General features: G+C 56.5%; 1 protein-coding gene across 1 annotated transcript in view; it reads right to left on the bottom strand.

Moving 5' to 3' along the window:
- The window catches only part of Usp11 (ubiquitin specific peptidase 11), a 147,052-nt gene that overhangs the window by 41,199 nt on the left and 83,603 nt on the right, over positions 1 to 22,250 (bottom strand). The window lies entirely within an intron of this gene.

Raw genomic sequence — 22,250 nt, 5'->3', positions numbered from 1 at the left:
ACTTCCTGTTCTCGGGGATCTGGAACTTCCTGTTCTGTTCTCGGGGATCTGGGACTTCCTGTTCTCGGGGATTTGGGACTTCCTGTTCTCGGGGATCTGGGACTTCCTGTTCTCGGGGATCTGGGACTTCCTGTTCTCGGGGATCTGGAACTTCCTGTCCTGTTCTCTGGGATCTGGGACTTCCTGTTCTCGGGGATCTGGGACTTCCTGTTCTCGGGGATCTGGGACTTCCTGTTCTCGGGGATCTGTGACTTCCTGTTCTCGGGGATTTGGGACTTCCTGTTCTCGGGGATCTGGGACTTCCTGTTCTCGGGGATCTGGGACTTCCTGTTCTCGGGGATCTGGGACTTCCTGTTCTCGGGGATCTGGGACTTCCTGTTCTCGGGGATCTGGGACTTCCTGTTCTGGGGATCTGGAACTTCCTGTTCTCGGGGATCTGGAACTTCCAGTTCTCGGGGATCTGGAACTTCCTGTTCTCGGGGATCTGGAACTTCCTGTCCTGTTCTCGGGGATCTGGAACTTCCTGTTCTCGGGGATCTGGGACTTCCTGTTCTCGGGGATCTGGAACTTCCTGTTCTCGGGGATCTGGAACTTCCTGTTCTCGGGGATCTGGAACTTCCTGTTCTCGGGGATCTGGGACTTCCTGTTCTCGGGGATCTGGAACTTCCTGTTCTCGGGGATCTGGAACTTCCTGTTCTCGGGGATCTGGGACTTCCTGTTCTCGGGGATCTGGAACTTCCTGTCCTGTTCTCGGGGATCTGGGACTTCCTGTTCTCGGGGATCTGGGACTTCCTGTTCTCGGGGATCTGGAACTTCCTGTTCTCGGGGATCTGGAACTTCCTGTTCTCGGGGATCTGGAACTTCCTGTTCTCGGGGATCTGGAACTGCCTGTTCTCGGGGATCTGGAACTTCCTCTTCTCGGGGATCTGGGACTTCCTGTTCTCGGGGATCTGGAACTTCCTGTTCTCGGGGATCTGGAACTTCCTGTTCTCGGGGATCTGGAACTTCCTGTTCTCGGGGATCTGGGACTTCCTGTTCTCGGGGATCTGGAACTTCCTGTTCTCGGGGATCTGGAACTTCCTGTCCTGTTCTCGGGGATCTGGAACTTCCTGTTCTCGGGGATCTGGGACTTCCTGTCCTCGGGGATCTGGGACTTCCTGTCCTCGGGGATCTGGAACTTCCTGTTCTCGGGGATCTGGGACTTCCTGTTCTCGGGGATCTGGGACTTCCTGTCCTGTTCTCGGGGATCTGGGACTTCCTGTCCTGTTCTCGGGGATCTGGAACTTCCTGTTCTCGGGGATCTGGAACTTCCTGTTCTCAGGGATCTGGAACTTCCTGTTCTCGGGGATCTGGGACTTCCTGTTCTCGGGGATCTGGGACTTCCTGTTCTCGGGGATCTGGAACTTCCTGTTCTCGGGGATCTGGAACTTCCTGTTCTCGGGGATCTGGGACTTCCTGTTCTCGGGGATCTGGAACTTCCTGTTCTCGGGGATCTGGGACTTCCTGTTCTCGGGGGTCTGGGACTTCCTGTTCTCGGGGATCTGGAACTTCCTGTTCTCGGGGATCTGGGACTTCCTGTTCTCGGGGATCTGGGACTTCCTGTTCTCGGGGATCTGGGACTTCCTGTCCTGTTCTCGGGGATCTGGGACTTCCTGTCCTGTTCTCGGGGATCTGGGACTTCCTGTTCTCGGGGATCTGGGACTTCCTGTTCTCGGGGATCTGGGACTTCCTGTTCTCGGGGATCTGGGACTTCCTGTCCTGTTCTCGGGGATCTGGGACTTCCTGTTCTCGGGGATCTGGGACTTCCTGTTCTCGGAGATCTGGGACTTCCTGTTCTCGGGGATCTGAAACTTCCTGTTCTCAGGGATCTGGGACTTCCTGTTCTCGGGGATCTGGTACTTCCTGTTCTCGGGGATCTGGGACTTCCTGTTCTCGGGGATCTGGGACTTCCTGTTCTCGGGGATCTGGGACTTCCTGTTCTCGGGGATCTGGGACTTCCTGTTCTCGGGGATCTGGGACTTCCTGTTCTCGGGGATCTGGGACTTCCTGTTCTCGGGGATCTGGAACTTCCTGTTCTCGGGGATCTGGGACTTCCTGTTCTCGGGGATCTGGGACTTCCTGTTCTCGGGGATCTGGGACTTCCTGTACTCGGGGATCTGGGACTTCCTGTTCTCGGGGATCTGGAACTTCCTGTTCTCGGGATCTAAGACTTCCTGTTTCGGTGATCTGGAACTTCCTGTTCTCGGGGATCTGGAACTTCCTGTTTCGGGGATCTGGAACTTCCTGTTCTCGGGGAACTGGGACTTCCTGTTCTCGGGGATCTGGGACTTCCTGTTCTCGGGGATCTGGGACTTCCTGTCCTTTTCTCGGGGATCTGGAACTTCCTGTTCTCGGGGATCTGGGACTTCCTGTTCTCGGGGATCTGGAACTTCCTGTTCTCGGGGATCTGGAACTTCCTGTTCTCGGGGATCTGGAACTTCCTGTCCTCGGGGATCTGGAACTTCCTGTTCTCGGGGATCTGGAACTTTCTGTCCTCGGGGATCTGGGACTTCCTGTTCTCGGGGAACTGGGACTTCCTTTTCTCGGGGATCTGGAACTTCCTGTTCTCGGGGATCTGGGACTTCCTGTTCTCGGGGATCTGGAACTTCCTGTTCTCGGGGATCTGGAACTTCCTGTTCTCGGGGATCTGGAACTTCCTGTTCTCGGGGATCTGGGACTTCCTGTTCTCGGGGATCTGGAACTTCCTGTTCTCGGGGATCTGGAACTTCCTGTTCTCGGGGATCTGGGACTTCCTGTTCTCGGGGATCTGGAACTTCCTGTCCTGTTCTCGGGGATCTGGGACTTCCTGTTCTCGGGGATCTGGGACTTCCTGTTCTCGGGGATCTGGAACTTCCTGTTCTCGGGGATCTGGAACTTCCTGTTCTCGGGGATCTGGAACTTCCTGTTCTCGGGGATCTGGGACTTCCTGTCCTGTTCTCGGGGATCTGGAACTTCCTGTTCTCGGGGATCTGGAACTTCCTGTTCTCGGGGATCTGGAACTTCCTGTTCTCGGGGATCTGGAACTGCCTGTTCTCGGGGATCTGGAACTTCCTCTTCTCGGGGATCTGGGACTTCCTGTTCTCGGGGATCTGGAACTTCCTGTTCTCGGGGATCTGGAACTTCCTGTTCTCGGGGATCTGGAACTTCCTGTTCTCGGGGATCTGGGACTTCCTGTTCTCGGGGATCTGGAACTTCCTGTTCTCGGGGATCTGGAACTTCCTGTCCTGTTCTCGGGGATCTGGAACTTCCTGTTCTCGGGGATCTGGGACTTCCTGTCCTCGGGGATCTGGGACTTCCTGTCCTCGGGGATCTGGAACTTCCTGTTCTCGGGGATCTGGGACTTCCTGTTCTCGGGGATCTGGGACTTCCTGTCCTGTTCTCGGGGATCTGGGACTTCCTGTCCTGTTCTCGGGGATCTGGAACTTCCTGTTCTCGGGGATCTGGAACTTCCTGTTCTCAGGGATCTGGAACTTCCTGTTCTCGGGGATCTGGGACTTCCTGTTCTCGGGGATCTGGGACTTCCTGTTCTCGGGGATCTGGAACTTCCTGTTCTCGGGGATCTGGAACTTCCTGTTCTCGGGGATCTGGGACTTCCTGTTCTCGGGGATCTGGAACTTCCTGTTCTCGGGGATCTGGGACTTCCTGTTCTCGGGGGTCTGGGACTTCCTGTTCTCGGGGATCTGGAACTTCCTGTTCTCGGGGATCTGGGACTTCCTGTTCTCGGGGATCTGGGACTTCCTGTTCTCGGGGATCTGGGACTTCCTGTCCTGTTCTCGGGGATCTGGGACTTCCTGTCCTGTTCTCGGGGATCTGGGACTTCCTGTTCTCGGGGATCTGGGACTTCCTGTTCTCGGGGATCTGGGACTTCCTGTTCTCGGGGATCTGGGACTTCCTGTCCTGTTCTCGGGGATCTGGGACTTCCTGTTCTCGGGGATCTGGGACTTCCTGTTCTCGGAGATCTGGGACTTCCTGTTCTCGGGGATCTGAAACTTCCTGTTCTCAGGGATCTGGGACTTCCTGTTCTCGGGGATCTGGTACTTCCTGTTCTCGGGGATCTGGGACTTCCTGTTCTCGGGGATCTGGGACTTCCTGTTCTCGGGGATCTGGGACTTCCTGTTCTCGGGGATCTGGGACTTCCTGTTCTCGGGGATCTGGGACTTCCTGTTCTCGGGGATCTGGGACTTCCTGTTCTCGGGGATCTGGAACTTCCTGTTCTCGGGGATCTGGGACTTCCTGTTCTCGGGGATCTGGGACTTCCTGTTCTCGGGGATCTGGGACTTCCTGTACTCGGGGATCTGGGACTTCCTGTTCTCGGGGATCTGGAACTTCCTGTTCTCGGGATCTAAGACTTCCTGTTTCGGTGATCTGGAACTTCCTGTTCTCGGGGATCTGGAACTTCCTGTTCTCGGGGATCTGGGACTTCCTGTTCTCGGGTATCTGGAACTTCCTGTTCTCGGGGATCTGGAACTTCCTGTTCTCGGGGATCTGGGACTTCCTGTTCTGTTCTCGGGGATCTGGAACTTCCTGTTCTCAGGGATCTGGAACTTCCTGTTCTCGGGGATCTGGGACTTCCTGTCCTGTTCTCGGGGATCTGGAACTTCCTGTTCTCGGGGATCTGGAACTTCCTGTTCTCGGGGATCTGGGACTTACTGTTCTCGGGGATCTGGAACTTCCTGTCCTGTTCTCGGGAATCTTGAACTTCCTGTTCTGTTCTCGGGGATCTGGGACTTCCTGTTCTCGGGGATCTGGGACTTCCTGTTCTCGGGGATCTGGGACTTCCTGTTCTCGGGGATCTGGGACTTCCTGTTCTGTTCTCGGGGATCTGGGACTTCCTGTTCTTGGGGATCTGGGACTTCCTGTTCTCGGGGATCTGGGACTTCCTGTCCTGTTCTCGGGGATCTGGGACTTCCTGTTCTCGGGGATCTGGGACTTCCTGTTCTCGGGGATCTGGGACTTCCTGTCCTGTTCTCAGGGATCTGGGACTTCCTGTTCTCGGGGATCTGGGACTTCCTGTTCTCGGGGATCTGGGACTTCCTGTCCTCGGGGATCTGGGACTTCCTGTTCCCGGGGATCTGGAACTTCCTGTCCTGTTCTCGGGGATCTGGAACTTCCTGTTCTCAGGGATCTGGAACTTCCTCATCTCGGGGATCTGGGACTTCCTGTTCTCGGGGATCTGGAACTTCCTGTTCTCGGGGATCTGGGACTTCCTGTCCTGTTCTTGGGGATCTGGGACTTCCTGTTCTCGGGGATCTGGGACTTCCTGTTCTCGGGGATCTGGGACTTCCTGTTCTCGGGGATCTGGAACTTCCTGTTCTCGGTGATCTGGAACTTCCTGTTCTCGGGGATCTGGGACTTCCTGTCCTGTTCTCGGGGATCTGGGACTTCCTGTTCTCGGGGATCTGGGACTTCCTGTTCTCGGGGATCTGGGACTTCCTGTTCTCGGGGATCTGGAACTTCCTGTTCTCGGGGATCTGGGACTTCCTGTTCTCGGGGATCTGGGACTTCCTGTTCTCGGGGATCTGGGACTTCCTGTTCTCGGGGATCTGGGACTTCCTGTTCTCGGGGATCTGGGACTTCCTGTTCTCGGGGATCTGGAACTTCCTGTCCTGTCCTCGGGGATCTGGGACTTCCTGTTCTCGGGGATCTGGGACTTCCTGTTCTCGGGGATCTGGGACTTCCTGTTCTCGGGGATCTGGAACTTCCTGTCCTGTCCTCGGGGATCTGGGACTTCCTGTTCTCGGGGATCTGGGACTTCCTGTTCTCGGGGAACTGGGACTTCCTGCCCTGTTCTCGGGGATCTGGAACTTCCTGTTCTCGGGGATCTGGGACTTCCTGTTCTCGGGGATCTGGAACTTCCTGTTCTCGGGGATCTGGGACTTCCTGTTCTCGGGGATCTGGGACTTCCTGCCCTGTTCTCGGGGATCTGGAACTTCCTGTTCTCGGGGATCTGGGACTTCCTGTTCTCGGGGATCTGGGACTTCCTGTTCTCGGGGATCTGGGAATTCCTGTTCTCGGGGATCTGGGACTTCCTGTTCTCGGGTATCTGGAACTTCCTGTTCTCGGGGATCTGGGACTTCCTGTTCTCGGGGATCTGGGACTTCCTGTTCTGTTCTCGGGGATCTGGAACTTCCTGTTCTCAGGGATCTGGAACTTCCTGTTCTCGGGGATCTGGGACTTCCTGTCCTGTTCTCGGGGATCTGGAACTTCCTGTTCTCGGGGATCTGGAACTTCCTGTTCTCGGGGATCTGGGACTTACTGTTCTCGGGGATCTGGAACTTCCTGTCCTGTTCTCGGGAATCTTGAACTTCCTGTTCTGTTCTCGGGGATCTGGGACTTCCTGTTCTCGGGGATCTGGGACTTCCTGTTCTCGGGGATCTGGGACTTCCTGTTCTCGGGGATCTGGGACTTCCTGTTCTGTTCTCGGGGATCTGGGACTTCCTGTTCTTGGGGATCTGGGACTTCCTGTTCTCGGGGATCTGGGACTTCCTGTCCTGTTCTCGGGGATCTGGGACTTCCTGTTCTCGGGGATCTGGGACTTCCTGTTCTCGGGGATCTGGGACTTCCTGTCCTGTTCTCAGGGATCTGGGACTTCCTGTTCTCGGGGATCTGGGACTTCCTGTTCTCGGGGATCTGGGACTTCCTGTCCTCGGGGATCTGGGACTTCCTGTTCCCGGGGATCTGGAACTTCCTGTCCTGTTCTCGGGGATCTGGAACTTCCTGTTCTCAGGGATCTGGAACTTCCTCATCTCGGGGATCTGGGACTTCCTGTTCTCGGGGATCTGGAACTTCCTGTTCTCGGGGATCTGGGACTTCCTGTCCTGTTCTTGGGGATCTGGGACTTCCTGTTCTCGGGGATCTGGGACTTCCTGTTCTCGGGGATCTGGGACTTCCTGTTCTCGGGGATCTGGAACTTCCTGTTCTCGGTGATCTGGAACTTCCTGTTCTCGGGGATCTGGGACTTCCTGTCCTGTTCTCGGGGATCTGGGACTTCCTGTTCTCGGGGATCTGGGACTTCCTGTTCTCGGGGATCTGGGACTTCCTGTTCTCGGGGATCTGGAACTTCCTGTTCTCGGGGATCTGGGACTTCCTGTTCTCGGGGATCTGGGACTTCCTGTTCTCGGGGATCTGGGACTTCCTGTTCTCGGGGATCTGGGACTTCCTGTTCTCGGGGATCTGGGACTTCCTGTTCTCGGGGATCTGGAACTTCCTGTCCTGTCCTCGGGGATCTGGGACTTCCTGTTCTCGGGGATCTGGGACTTCCTGTTCTCGGGGATCTGGGACTTCCTGTTCTCGGGGATCTGGAACTTCCTGTCCTGTCCTCGGGGATCTGGGACTTCCTGTTCTCGGGGATCTGGGACTTCCTGTTCTCGGGGAACTGGGACTTCCTGTTCTCGGGGATCTGGGACTTCCTGTTCTCGGGGATCTCCTGTTCTCGGGGATCTGGGACTTCCTGTTCTCGGGGATCTGGGACTTCCTGTTCTCGGGGATCTGGGACTTCCTGTTCTCGGGGATCTGGGACTTCCTGTTCTCCGGGATCTGGGACTTCCTGTTCTCGGGGATCTGGGACTTCCTGTTCTCGGGGATCTGGAACTTCCTGTTCTCGGGGATCTGGGACTTCCTGTTCTCGGGGATCTGGGACTTCATGTCCTGTTCTCGGGGATCTGGGACTTCCTGTTCTCGGGGATCTGGGACTTCTTGTTCTCGGGGATCTGGAACTTCCTGTTCTCGGGGATCTGGGACTTCCTGTCCTGTTCTCGGGGATCTGGGACTTCCTGTTCTAGGGGATCTGGAACTTCCTGTCCTGTTCTCGGGGATCTGGGACTTCCTGTTCTCGGGGACCTGGGACTTCCTGTTCTCGGGGATCTGGAACTTCCTGTTCTCGGGGATCTGGAACTTCCTGTTCTCGGGGATCTGGGACTTCCTGTTCTCGGGGATCTGGAACTTCCTGTTCTCGGGGATCTGGGACTTCCTGTCCTGTTCTCGGGGATCTGGAACTTCCTGTTCTCGGGTATCTGGAACTTCCTGTCCTGTTCTCGGGGATCTGGGACTTCCTGTTCTCGGGGATCTGGAACTTCCTGTTCTCGGGGATCTGGGACTTCCTGTCCTGTTCTCGGGGATCTGGAACTTCCTGTTCTCGGGGATCTGGGACTTCCTGTCCTGTTCTCGGGGATCTGGGACTTCCTGTTCTAGGGGATCTGGAACTTCTTGTCCTGTTCTCGGGGATCTGGGACTTCCTGTTCTCGGGGACCTGGGACTTCCTGTTCTCGGGGATCTGGAACTTCCTGTTCTCGGGGATCTGGAACTTCCTGTTCTCGGGGATCTGGAACATCCTGTTCTCGGGGATCTGGGACTTCCTGTCCTGTTCTCGGGGATCTGGAACTTCCTGTTCTCGGGTATCTGGAACTTCCTGTCCTGTTCTCGGGGATCTGGGACTTCCTGTTCTCGGGGATCTGGAACTTCCTGTTCTCGGGGATCTGGGACTTCCTGTCCTGTTCTCGGGGATCTGGAACTTCCTGTTCTCGGGTATCTGGAACTTCCTGTCCTGTTCGCGGGGATCTGGGACTTCCTGTTCTCGGGGATCTGGAACTTCCTGTTCTCGGGGATCTGGGACTTCCTGTCCTGTTCTCGGGGATCTGGGACTTCCTGTCCTGTTCTCTGGGATCTGGAACTTCCTTTCCTCGGGAATCTGGGACTTCCTGTTCTCGGGGATCTGGAACTTCCTGTTCTCTGGGATCTGGGACTTCCTGTTCTCGGGGATCTGGGACTTCCTGTTCTCGGGGATCTGGGACTTCCTGTTCTCGGGGATCTGGGACTTCCTGTTCTCGGGGATCTGGGACTTCCTGTTCTCGGGGATCTGGGACTTCCTGTTCTCGAGGATCTGGAACTTCCTGTTCTCGGTGATCTGGGACTTCCTGTTCTCGGGGATCTGGGACTTCCTGTTCTCGGGGATCTGGAACTTCCTGTTCTCGGGGATCTGGGACTTCCTGTTCTCGGGGATCTGGGACTTCCTGTTCTCTGGGATCTGGAACTTCCTGTTCTCGGGGATGTGGAACTTCCTGTTCTCGGGGATCTGGGACTTCCTGTTCTCGGGGATCTGGGACTTCCTGTTTTCGGGGAACTGGGACTTCCTGTCCTGTTCTCGGGGATCTGGGACTTCCTGTTCTCAGGGATCTGGAACTTCCTGTTCTGTTCTCAGGGATCTGGGACTTCCTGTTCTCGGGGATCTGGAACTTCCTGTTCTCGGGGATCTGGGACTTCCTGTTCTCGGGGATCTGGGACTTCCTGTCCTGTTCTCGGGGATCTGGGACTTCCTGTTCTCGGGGATCTGGGACTTCCTGTTCTCGGGGATCTGGGACTTCCTGTTCTCGGGGATCTGGAACTTCCTGTTCTCAGAGATCTGGAACTTCCTGTTCTCGGGGATCTGGGACTTCCTGTTCTCGGGGATCTGGAACTTCCTGTTCTCGGGGATCTGGGACTTCCTGTTCTCGGGGATCTGGGACTTTCTGTTCTCGGGGATCTGGAACTTCCTGTCCTGTTCTCGGGGATCTGGGACTTCCTGTTCTCGGGGATCTGGAACTTCCTGTTCTCGGGATCTGGAACTTCCTGTTCTCGGGGATCTGGGACTTCCTGTCCTGTTCTCGGGGATCTGGGACTTCCTGTTCTCGGGGATCTGGGACTTCCTGTTCTTGGGGATCTGGAACTTCCTGTTCTCGGGGATCTGGGACTTCCTGTCCTGTTCTCGGGGATCTGGAACTTCCTGTTCTCGGGGATCTGGGACTTCCTGTTCTCGGGGATCTGGAACTTCCTGTCCTCGGGGATCTGGAACTTCCTGATCTCAGGGATCTGGGACTTCCTGTTCTCGGGGATCTGGAACTTCCTGTCCTGTTCTCGGGGATCTGGAACTTCCTGTTCTCGGGGATCTGGGACTTCCTGTTCTCGGGGATCTGGGACTTCCTGTTCTCGGGGATCTGGGACTTCCTGTTCTCGGGGATCTGGGACTTCCTGTTCTCGGGGATCTGGGACTTCCTGTCCTGTTCTCGGGGATCTGGGACTTCCTGTCCTGTTCTCGGGGATCTGGGACTTCCTGTCCTGTTCTCGGGGATCTGGAACTTCCTGTCCTGTTCTCGGGGATCTGGGACTTCCTGTTCTCGGGGATCTGGGACTTCCTGTTCTCGGGGATCTGGGACTTCCTGTTCTCGGGGATATGGGACTTCCTGTCCTGTTCTCGGGGATCTGGAACTTCCTGTTCTCGGGGATCTGGAACTTCCTGTTCTCGGGGATCTGGAACTTCCTGTTCTCGGGGATCTGGAACTTCCTGTTCTCGGGAATCTGGAACTTCCTGTTCTCGGGGATCTGGAACTTCCTGTCCTGTTCTCGGGGATCTGGGACTTCCTGTCCTGTTCTCGGGGATCTGGAACTTCCTGTTCTCGGGGATCTGGGACTTCCTGTACTCGGGGATCTGGAACTTCCTGTTCTCGGGGATCTGGAACTTCCTGTCCTCGGGGATCTGGAACTTCCTGTTCTCGGGGATCTGGAACTTCCTGTTCTCGGGGATCTGGGACTTCCTGTTCTCGGGGATCTGGAACTTCCTGTTCTCGGGGATCTGGGACTTCCTGTTCTCGGGGATCTGGGACTTCCTGTTCTCGGGGATCTGGAACTTCCTGTTCTCGGGGATCTGGAACTTCCTGTCCTGTTCTCCGGGATCTGGAACTTCCTGTTCTCGGGGATCTGGGACTTCCTGTCCTCGGGGATCTGGGACTTCCTGTTCTCGGGGATCTGGGACTTCCTGTTCTCGGGGATCTGGGACTTCCTGTTCTCGGGGATCTGGGACTTCCTGTCCTGTTCTCGGGGATCTGGGACTTCCTGTTCTCGGGGATCTGGGACTTCCTGTCCTGTTCTCGGGGATCTGGAACTTCCTGTCCTGTTCTCGGGGATCTGTGACTTCCTGTTCTCGGGGATCTTGGACTTCCTGTTCTCGGGGATCTGGGACTTCCTGTTCTCGGGGATCTGGGACTTCCTGTTCTCGGGGATCTTGGACTTCCTGTTCTCGGGGATCTGGGACTTCCTGTTCTCGGGGATCTGGGACTTCCTGTTCTCGGGGATCTGGGACTTCCTGTCCTGTTCTCGGGGATCTGGGACTTCCTGTTCTCGGGGATCTGGGACTTCCTGTTCTCGGGGATCTGGAACTTCCTGTCCTGTTCTCGGGGATCTGGGACTTCCTGTTCTCGGGGAACTGGGACTTCCTGCTCTCGGGGATCTGGGACTTCCTGTTCTCGGGGAAATGGGACTTCCTGTTCTCGGGGATCTGGGACTTCCTGTTCTCGGGGATCTGGGACTTCCTGTTCTCGGGGATCTGGGACTTCCTGTTCTCGGGGATCTGGGACTTCCTGTTCTCGGGGATCTGGGACTTCCTGTTCTCGGGGATCTGGAACTTCCTGTTCTCGGGGATCTGGGACTTCCTGTTCTCGGGGATCTGGGACTTCCTGTCCTGTTCTTGGGGATCTGGGACTTCCTGTTCTCGGGGATCTGGGACTTCCTGTTCTCGGGGATCTGGGACTTCCTGTTCTCGGGGATCTGGAACTTCCTGTCCTGTTCTCGGGGATCTGGGACTTCCTGTTCTTGGGGATCTGGGACTTCCTGTTCTCGGGGATCTGGAACTTCCTGTTCTCGGGGATCTGGGACTTCCTGTTCTCGGGGATCTGGGACTTCCTGTTCTCGGGGATCTGGGACTTCCTGTCCTGTTCTCGGGGATCTGGAACTTCCTGTTCTCGGGGATCTGGGACTTCCTGTTCTCGGGGATCTGGGACTTCCTGTTCTCGGGGATCTGGGACTTCCTGTTCTCGGGGATCTGGAACTTCCTGTTCTCGGGTATCTGGGACTTCCTGTTCTCAGGGATCTGGGACTTCCTGTTCTCGGGGATCTGGGACTTCCTGTTCTCGGGGATCTGGGACTTCCTGTTCTCGGGGATCTGGGACTCCTGTTCTCGGGGATCTGGGACTTCCTGTTCTCGGGGATCTGGGACTTCCTGTTCTTGGGGATCTGGAACTTCCTGTTCTCGGGGATCTGGGACTTCCTGTCCTGTTCTCGGGGATCTGGAACTTCCTGTTCTCGGGGATCTGGGACTTCCTGTTCTCGGGGATCTGGGACTTCCTGTTCTCGGGGATCTGGAACTTCCTGTTCTCGGGGATCTGGAACTTCCTGTTCTCGGGGATCTGGGACTTCCTGTTCTCGGGGATCTGGAACTTCCTGTCCTGTTCTCGGGGATCAGGGACTTCCTGTCCTGTTCTCGGGGATCTGGAACTTCCTGTTCTCGGGGATCTGGGACTTCCTGTCCTCGGGGATCTGGGACTTCCTGTCCTATACTCGAGGATCTGGAACTTCCTGTTCTCGGGGATCTGGAACTTCCTGTTCTCGGGGATCTGGGACTTCCTGTTCTCGGGGATCTGGGACTTCCTGTTCTCGGGGATCTGGGACTTCCTGTTCTCGGGGATCTGGGACTTCCTGTTCTCGGGGATCTGGGACTTCCTGTTCTCGGGGATCTGGAACTTCCTGTTCTCGGGGATCTGGGACTTCCTGTTCTCGGGGATCTGGAACTTCCTGTTCTCGGGGATCTGGGACTTCCTGTTCTCGGGGATCTGGAACTTCCTGTTCTCGGGGATCTGGAACTTCCTGTTCTCGGGGATCTGGGACTTCCTGTTCTCGGGGATCTGGGACTTCCTGTTCTCGGGGATCTGGGACTTCCTGTTCTCGGGGATCTGGGACTTCCTGTTCTCGGGGATCTGGGACTTCCTGTTCTCGGGGATCTGGGACTTCCTGTTCTCGGGGATCTGGGACTTCCTGTTCTCGGGGATCTGGAACTTCCTGTTCTCGGGGATCTGGGACTTCCTGTTCTCGGGGATCTGGGACTTCCTGTTCTCGGGGATCTGGGACATCCTGTTCTCGGGGATCTGGGACTTCCTGTTCTCGGGGATCTGGGACTTCCTGTTCTCGGGTATCTGGGACTTCCTGTCCTGTTCTCGGGATTCTGGGACTTCCTGTTCTCGGGGATCTGGAACTTCCTGTTCTCGGGGATCTGGAACTTCCTGTTCTCGGGGATCTGGGACTTCCTGTCCTCGGGGATCTGGAACTTCCTGTTCTCGGGGATCTTGGACTTCCTGTTCTCGGGGATCTGGAACTTCCTGTTTTCGGGGATCTGGGACTTCCTGTTCTCGGGGATCTGGAACTTCCTGTCCTGTTCTCGGGGATCTGGGACTTCCTGTCCTGTTCTCGGGGATCTGGAACTTCCTGTTCTCGGGGATCTGGAACTTCCTGTTCTCGGGGATCTGAAACTTCCTGTTCTCGGGGATCTGGGACTTCCTGTCCTGTTCTCGGGGATCTGGGACTTCCTGTCCTGTTCTCGGGGATCTGGGACTTCCTGTTCTCGGGGATCTGGAACTTCCTGTTCTCGGGGATCTGGGACTTCCTGTCCTGTTCTCGGGGATCTGGGACTTCCTGTCCTGTTCTCGGGGATCTGGGACTTCCTGTTCTCGGGGGTGTGGGACTTCCTGTTCTCGTGGATCTGGGACTTCGTGTCCTGTTCTCGGGGATCTTAACTTCCTGTTCTCGGGGATCTGGGACTTCCTGTCCTCGGGGATCTGGAACTTCCTGTTCTCGGGGATCTTGGACTTCCTGTTCTCGGGGATCTGGAACTTCCTGTTTTCGGGGATCTGGGACTTCCTGTTCTCGGGGATCTGGAACTTCCTGTCCTGTTCTCGGGGATCTGGGACTTCCTGTTCTCGGGGATCTGGGACTTCCTGTTCTCGGGGATCTGGGACTTCCTGTTCTCGGGGATCTGGGACTTCCTGTTCTCGGGGATCTGGAACTTCCTGTTCTCGGGTATCTGGAACTTCCTGTTCTCGGGTATCTGGGACTTCCTGTTCTCGGGGATCTGGGACTTCCTGTTCTGTCCTCGGGGATCTGGGACTTCATGTCCTGTTCTCGGGGATGTGGAACTTCCTGTCCTGTTCTCGGGGATCTGGGACTTCCTGTTCCTGGGGGTGTGGGACTTCCTGTCCTCGGGGATCTGGGACTTCCTGTTCTCGGGGATCTGGAACTTCCTGTTCTCGGGGATCTGGGACTTCCTGTTCTCGGGGATCTGGAACTTCCTGTTCTCGGGGATCTGGAACTTCCTGTTCTCGGGGATCTGGGACTTCCTGTTCTCGGGGATCTGGAACTTCCTGTCCTGTTCTCGGGGATCTGGGACTTCCTGTTCTCGCGGATCTGGGACTTCCTGTCCTGTTCTCGGGAATCTGGGACTTCCTGTTTTCGGGGATCTGGGACTTCCTGTTCTCGGAGATCTGGGACTTCCTGTCCTCGGTGATCTGGAACTTCCTGTTCTCGGGGATCTGGGACTTCCTGTTCTCGGGGATCTGGGACTTCCTGTCCTGTTCTCGGGGATCTGGGACTTCCTGTTCTCGGGGATCTGGGTCTTCCTGTTCTCGGGGATCTGGGACTTCCTGTTCTCGGGGATCTGGGACTTCCTGTTCTCGGGGATCTGGGACTTCTTGTTCTCGGGGATCTGGGACTTCCTGTCCTCGGGGATCTGGGACTTCCTGTTCTCGGGGATCTGGGACTTCTTGTTCTCGGGGATCTGGGACTTCCTGTCCTCGGGGATCTGGGACTTCCTGTTCTCGGGGATCTGGGACTTCCTGTTCTCGGGGATCTGGGACTTCCTGTCCTGTACTCGGGGATCTGGGACTTCCTGTTCTCGGGGATCTGGAACTTCCTGTTCTCGGGGATCTGGAACTTCCTGTTCTCGAGGATCTGGGACTTCCTGTTCTCGGGGATCTGGAACTTCCTGTTCTCGGGGATCTGGGACTTCCTGTTCTCGGGGATCTGGAACTTCCTGTTCTCGGGGATCTGGAACCTCCTGTTCTCGGGGATCTGGGACTTCCTGTTCTCGGGGATCTGGGACTTCCTGTTCTCGGGGATCTGGGAGTTCCTGTTCTGTCCTCGGGGATCTGGGACTTCCTGTTCTCGGGGATCTGGGACTTCCTGTTCTCGGGGATTGGGACTTCCTGTTCTCGGGGATCTGGAACTTTCTGTTCTCGGGGATCTGGAACTTCCTGTTCTCGGGGATATGGTACTTCCTGTTCTCGGGGATCTGGGACTTCCTGTTCTCGGGGATCTGGGACTTCCTGTTTTCGGGGATCTGGAACTTCCTGTTCTCGGGGATCTGGAACTTCTTGTTCTCGGGGATCTGGAACTTCCTGTTCTCGGGGATCTGGGACTTCCTGTTCTCGGGGATCTGGGACTTCCTGTTCTCGGGGATCTGGAACTTAATGTTCTCGGGGATCTGGAACTTCCTGTTCTCGGGGATCTGGGACTTCCTGTTCTCGGGTATCTGGAACTTCCTGTTCTCGGGGATCTGGGACTTCCTGTTCTCGGGGATCTGGAACTTCCTGTTCTCGGGGATCTGGGACTTCCTGTTCTCGGGGATCTGGGACTTCCTGTTCTCGGGGATCTGGGACTTCCTGTTCTCGGGGATCTGGAACTTCCTGTTCTCGGGGATCTGGGACTTCCTGTTCTCGGGGATCTGGGACTTCCTGTCCTGTTCTCAAGGATCTGGGACTTCCTGTTCTCGGGGATCTGGGACTTCCTGTTCTCGGGGATCTGGGACTTCCTGTTCTCGGGGATCTGGGACTTCCTGTTCTCGGGGATCTGGGACTTCTTGTTCTCGGGGATCTGGGACTTCTTGTTCTCGGGGATCTGGGACTTCCTGTTCTCGGGGATCTGGAACTTCCTGTTCTCGGGGATCTGGGACTTCCTGTTCTCGGGGATCTGGAACTTCCTGTCCTCGGGGATCTGGAACTTCCTGTTCTCGGGGATCTGGGACTTCCTGTCCTGTCTCGGGGATCTGGGACTTCCTGTCCTGTCTCGGGGATCTGGGACTTCCTGTTCTCGGGGATCTGGGACTTCCTGTTCTCGGGGATCTGGGACTTCCTGTTCTCGGGGATCTGGAACTTCCTGTTCTCGGGGATCTGGAACTTCCTGTTCTCGGGGATCTGGGACTTCCTGTTCTCGGGGATCTGGAACTTCCTGTCCTGTTCTCGGGGATCTGGGACTTCCTGTTCTCGCGGATCTGGGACTTCCTGTCCTGTTCTCGGGAATCTGGGACTTCCTGTTCTCGGGGATCTGGGACTTCCTGTTCTCGGAGATCTGGGACTTCCTGTCCTCGGTGATCTGGAACTTCCTGTTCTCGGGGATCTGGGACTTCCTGTTCTCGGGGATCTGGGACTTCCTGTCCTGTTCTCGGGGATCTGGGACTTCCTGTTCTCGGGGATCTGGGTCTTCCTGTTCTCGGGGATCTGGGACTTCCTGTTCTCGGGGATCTGGGACTTCCTGTTCTCGGGGATCTGGGACTTCCTGTTCTCGGGGATCTGGGACTTCCTGTTCTCGGGGATCTGGGTCTTCCTGTTCTCGGGTATCTGGGACTTCCTGTTCTCGGGGATCTGGGACTTCCTGTTCTCGGGGATCTGGGACTTCCTGTCCTCGGGGATCTGGGACTTCCTGTTCTCGGGGATCTGGGACTTCTTGTTCTCGGGGATCTGGGACTTCCTGTCCTCGGGGATCTGGGACTTCCTGTTCTCGGGGATCTGGGACTTCCTGTTCTCGGGGATCTGGGACTTCCTGTCCTGTACTCGGGGATCTGGGACTTCCTGTTCTCGGGGATCTGGGACTTCCTGTTCTCGGGGATCTGGAACTTCCTGTCCTGTTCTCGGGGATCTGGAACTTCCTGTTCTCGAGGATCTGGGACTTCCTGTTCTCGGGGATCTGGAACTTCCTGTTCTCGGGGATCTGGGACTTCCTGTTCTCGGGGATCTGGAACTTCCTGTTCTCGGGGATCTGGGACTTCCTGTTCTCGGGGATCTGGAACCTCCTGTTCTCGGGGATCTGGGACTTCCTGTTCTCGGGGATCTGGGACTTCCTGTTCTCGGGGATCTGGAACTTCCTGTTCTCGGGGATCTGGGACTTCCTGTTCTCGGGGATCTGGAACTTCCTGTTCTCGGGGATCTGGGACTTCCTGTTCTCGGGGATCTGGAACCTCCTGTTCTCGGGGATCTGGGACTTCCTGTTCTCGGGGATCTGGGACTTCCTGTTCTCGGGGATCTGGAACTTCCTGTTCTCGGGGATCTGGGACTTCCTGTTCTCGGGGATCTGGGACTTCCTGTTCTCGGGGATCTGGAACTTCCTGTTCTCGGGGATCTGGGACTTCCTGTCCTGTTCTCGGGGATCTGGAACTTCCTGTTCTCGGGGATCTGGAACTTCCTGTTCTCGGGGATCTGGAACTTCCTGTTCTCGGGGATCTGGGACTTCCTGTTCACGGGGATCTGGAACTTCCTGTTCTCGGGGATCTGGAACTTCCTGTTCTCGGGGATCTGGGACTTCCTGTTCTCGGGGATCTGGGAGTTCCTGTCCTGTCCTCGGGGATCTGGGACTTCCTGTTCTCGGGGATCTGGGACTTCCTGTTCTCGGGGATTGGGACTTCCTGTTCTCGGGGATCTGGAACTTTCTGTTCTCGGGGATCTGGAACTTCCTGTTCTCGGGGATATGGGACTTCCTGTTCTCGGGGATCTGGGACTTCCTGTTCTCGGGGATCTGGGACTTCCTGTTTTCGGGGATCTGGAACTTCCTGTTCTCGGGGATCTGGAACTTCTTGTTCTCGGGGATCTGGAACTTCCTGTTCTCGGGGATCTGGGACTTCCTGTTCTCGGGGATCTGGGACTTCCTGTTCTCGGGGATCTGGAACTTCCTGTTCTCGGGGATCTGGAACTTCCTGTTCTCGGGGATCTGGGACTTCCTGTTCTCGGGTATCTGGAACTTCCTGTTCTCGGGGATCTGGGACTTCCTGTTCTCGGGGATCTGGAACTTCCTGTTCTTGGGGATCTGGGACTTCCTGTTCTCGGGGATCTGGGACTTCCTGTTCTCGGGGATCTGGGACTTCCTGTTCTCGGGGATCTGGAACTTCCTGTTCTCGGGGATCTGGGACTTCCTGTTCTCGGGGATCTGGGACTTCCTGTTCTCGGGGATCTGGGACTTCCTGTTCTCGGGGATCTGGGACTTCCTGTTCTCAGGGATCTGGGACTTCCTGTTCTCGCGGATCTGGGACTTCCTGTCCTGTTCTCGGGGATCTGGGACTTCCTGTTCTCGGGGATCTGGGACTTCCTGTTCTCGGGGATCTGTAACTTCCTGTCCTGTTCCTAGTGATCTGAGACTTCCTGTTCTCGGGGATCTGGAACTTCCTGTTCTCGGGGATCTGGAACTTCCTGTTCTCGGGGATCTGGGACTTCCTGTTCTCGGGGATCTGGGACTTCCTGTTCTCGGGGATCTGTAACTTCCTGTCCTGTTCTCAGGGATCTGAGACTTCCTGTTCTCGGGGATCTGTAACTTCCTGTCCTGTTCTCAGGGATCTGAGACTTCCTGTTCTCGGGGATCTGGGACTTCCTGTTCTCAGGGATCTGGGACTTCCTGTTCTCGGGGATCTGGAACTTCCTGTTCTCGGGGATCTGGAACTTCCTGTCCTCGGGGATCTGGGACTTCCTGTCCTCGGGGATCTGGAACTTCCTGTCCTGTTCTCGGGGATCTGGGACTTCCTGTTCTCGGGGATCTGGGACTTCCTGTTCTCGGTGATCTGGGACTTCCTGTTCTCGGGGATCTGGAACTTCCTGTCCTGTTCTCGGGGATCTGGGACTTCCTGTTCTCGGGGATCTGGGACTTCCTGTTCTCGGGGATCTGGGACTTCCTGTCCTCGGGGATCTGGGACTTCCTGTTCTCGGGGATCTGGGACTTCCTGTTCTCGGGGATCTGGGACTTCCTGTTCTCGGGGATTTGGGACTTCCTGTCCTCGGGGATCTGGAACTTCCTGTTCTCGGGGATCTGGGACTTCCTGTTCTCGGGGATCTGGGACTTCCTGTTCTCGGGGATCTGGGACTTCCTGTCCTGTTCTCGGGGATCTGGAACTTCCTGTTCTCGGGGATCTGGAACTTCCTGTTCTCGGGGATCTGGGACTTCCTGTTCTCGGGGATCTGGGACTTCCTGTTCTCGGGGATCTGGAACTTCCTGTTCTCAGGGATCTGGAACTTCCTGTTCTCGGGGATCTGGGACTTCCTGTTCTCGGGGATCTGGGACTTCCTGTTCTCGGGGATCTGGGACTCCCTGTTCTCGGGGATCTGGGACTTCCTGTTCTCGGGGATCTGGGACTTCCTGTTCTCGGGGATCTGGGACTTCCTGTTCTCGGGGATCTGGAACTTCCTGTTCTCGGGGATCTGGGACTTCCTGTTCTCGGGGATCTGGAACTTCCTGTTCTCGGGGATCTGGGACTTCCTGTTCTCGGGGATCTGGGACTTCCTGTTCTCGGGGATCTGGAACTTCCTGTCCTGTTCTCGTGGATCTGGGACTTCCTGTTCTCGGGGATCTGGGACTTCCTGTTCTCGGGGATCTGGGACTTCCTGTTCTCGGGGATCTGGGACTTCCTGTCCTGTTCTCGGGGATCTGGGACTTCCTGTTCTCGGGGATCTGGAACTTCCTGTTCTCGGGGATCTGGGACTTCCTGTTCTCGGGGATCTGGGACTTCCTGTTCTCGGGGATCTGGGACTTCCTGTTCTCGGGGATCTGGGACTTCCTGTTCTCGGGGATCTGGAACTTCCTGTTCTCGGGGATCTGGAACTTCCTGTCCTGTTCTCGGGGATCTGGGACTTCCTGTCCTCGGGGATCTGGGACTTCCTGTTCTCGGGGATCTGGGACTTCCTGTTCTCGGGGATCTGGAACTTCCTGTCCTGTTCTCGGGGATCTGGAACTTCTTGTTGTCGGGGATCTGGGACTTCCTGTTCTCGGGGATCTGGGACTTCCTGTTCTCAGGGATCTGGGACTTCCTGTTCTCGGGGATCTGGGACTTCCTGTTCTCGGGGATCTGGGACTTCCTGTTCTCGGGGATCTGGAACTTCCTGTTCTCGGGGATCTGGAACTTCCTGTTCTCGGGGATCTGAGACTTCCTGTTCTCGGGGATCTGGAACTTCCTGTTCTCGGGGATCTGGGACTTCCTGTTCTCGGGGATCTGGAACTTCCTGTTCTCGGGGATCTGGGACTTCCTGTTCTCGGGGATCTGGAACTTCCTGTTCTCGGTGATCTGGGACTTCCTGTCCTGTTCTCGGGGTTCTGGGACTTCCTGTTCTCGGGGATCTGGAACTTCCTGTTCTCGGGGATCTGGGACGTCCTGTCCTGTTCTCGGGGACCTGGGACTTCCTGTTCTCGGGGATCTGGGACATCCTGTCCTGTTCTCGGGGATCTGGGACTTCCTGTTCTCGGGGATCTGGGACTTCCTGTCCTCGGGGATCTGGGACTTCCTGTTCTCGGGGATCTGGGACTTCCTGTTCTCGGGGATCTGGGACTTCCTGTTCTCGGGGATCTGGGACTTCCTGTTCTCGGGGATCTGGGACTTCCTGTTCTCGGGGATCTGGGACTTCCTGTTCTCGGGGATCTGGGACTTCCTGTTCTCGGGGATCTGGGACTTCCGGTTCTCGGGGATCTGGGACTTCCTGTCCTCGGGGATCTGGGACTTCCTGTCCTGTTCTCGGGTATCTGGGACTTCCTGTTCTCGGGGATCTGGGACTTCCTGTTCTCGGGGATCTGGGACTTCCTGTTCTCGGGGATCTGGGACTTCCTGTCCTGTTCTCGGGGATCTGGGACTCCCTGTTCTCGGGGATCTGGGACTTCCTGTTCTCGGGGATCTGGGACTTCCTGTTCTCCGGGATCTGGAACTTCCTGTTCTCGGGGATCTGGAACTTCCTGTTCTCGGGGATCTGGGACTTCCTGTTCTCGGGGATCTGGGACTTCATGTCCTGTTCTCGGGGATCTGGGACTTCCTGTTCTCGGGGATCTGGGACTTCTTGTTCTCGGGGATCTGGAACTTCCTGTTCTCGGGGATCTGGGACTTCCTGTCCTGTTCTCGGGGATCTGGGACTTCCTGTTCTAGGGGATCTGGAACTTCCTGTCCTGTTCTCGGGGATCTGGGACTTCCTGTTCTCGGGGACCTGGGACTTCCTGTTCTCGGGGATCTGGAACTTCCTGTTCTCGGGGATCTGGAACTTCCTGTTCTCGGGGATCTGGGACTTCCTGTTCTCGGGGATCTGGAACTTCCTGTTCTCGGGGATCTGGGACTTCCTGTCCTGTTCTCGGGGATCTGGAACTTCCTGTTCTCGGGTATCTGGAACTTCCTGTCCTGTTCTCGGGGATCTGGGACTTCCTGTTCTCGGGGATCTGGAACTTCCTGTTCTCGGGGATCTGGGACTTCCTGTCCTGTTCTCGGGGATCTGGAACTTCCTGTTCTCGGGGATCTGGGACTTCCTGTCCTGTTCTCGGGGATCTGGGACTTCCTGTTCTAGGGGATCTGGAACTTCTTGTCCTGTTCTCGGGGATCTGGGACTTCCTGTTCTCGGGGACCTGGGACTTCCTGTTCTCGGGGATCTGGAACTTCCTGTTCTCGGGGATCTGGAACTTCCTGTTCTCGGGGATCTGGAACATCCTGTTCTCGGGGATCTGGGACTTCCTGTCCTGTTCTCGGGGATCTGGAACTTCCTGTTCTCGGGTATCTGGAACTTCCTGTCCTGTTCTCGGGGATCTGGGACTTCCTGTTCTCGGGGATCTGGAACTTCCTGTTCTCGGGGATCTGGGACTTCCTGTCCTGTTCTCGGGGATCTGGAACTTCCTGTTCTCGGGTATCTGGAACTTCCTGTCCTGTTCGCGGGGATCTGGGACTTCCTGTTCTCGGGGATCTGGAACTTCCTGTTCTCGGGGATCTGGGACTTCCTGTCCTGTTCTCGGGGATCTGGGACTTCCTGTCCTGTTCTCTGGGATCTGGAACTTCCTTTCCTCGGGAATCTGGGACTTCCTGTTCTCGGGGATCTGGAACTTCCTGTTCTCTGGGATCTGGGACTTCCTGTTCTCGGGGATCTGGGACTTCCTGTTCTCGGGGATCTGGGACTTCCTGTTCTCGGGGATCTGGGACTTCCTGTTCTCGGGGATCTGGGACTTCCTGTTCTCGGGGATCTGGGACTTCCTGTTCTCGAGGATCTGGAACTTCCTGTTCTCGGTGATCTGGGACTTCCTGTTCTCGGGGATCTGGGACTTCCTGTTCTCGGGGATCTGGAACTTCCTGTTCTCGGGGATCTGGGACT

The sequence above is a fragment of the Microtus pennsylvanicus genome, chromosome X, assembly GCF_037038515.1.
Source record: "Microtus pennsylvanicus isolate mMicPen1 chromosome X, mMicPen1.hap1, whole genome shotgun sequence".
Taxonomy (NCBI): Eukaryota; Metazoa; Chordata; class Mammalia; order Rodentia; family Cricetidae; genus Microtus; species Microtus pennsylvanicus.
This window is presented reverse-complemented; position numbering and strand designations above follow the sequence as displayed.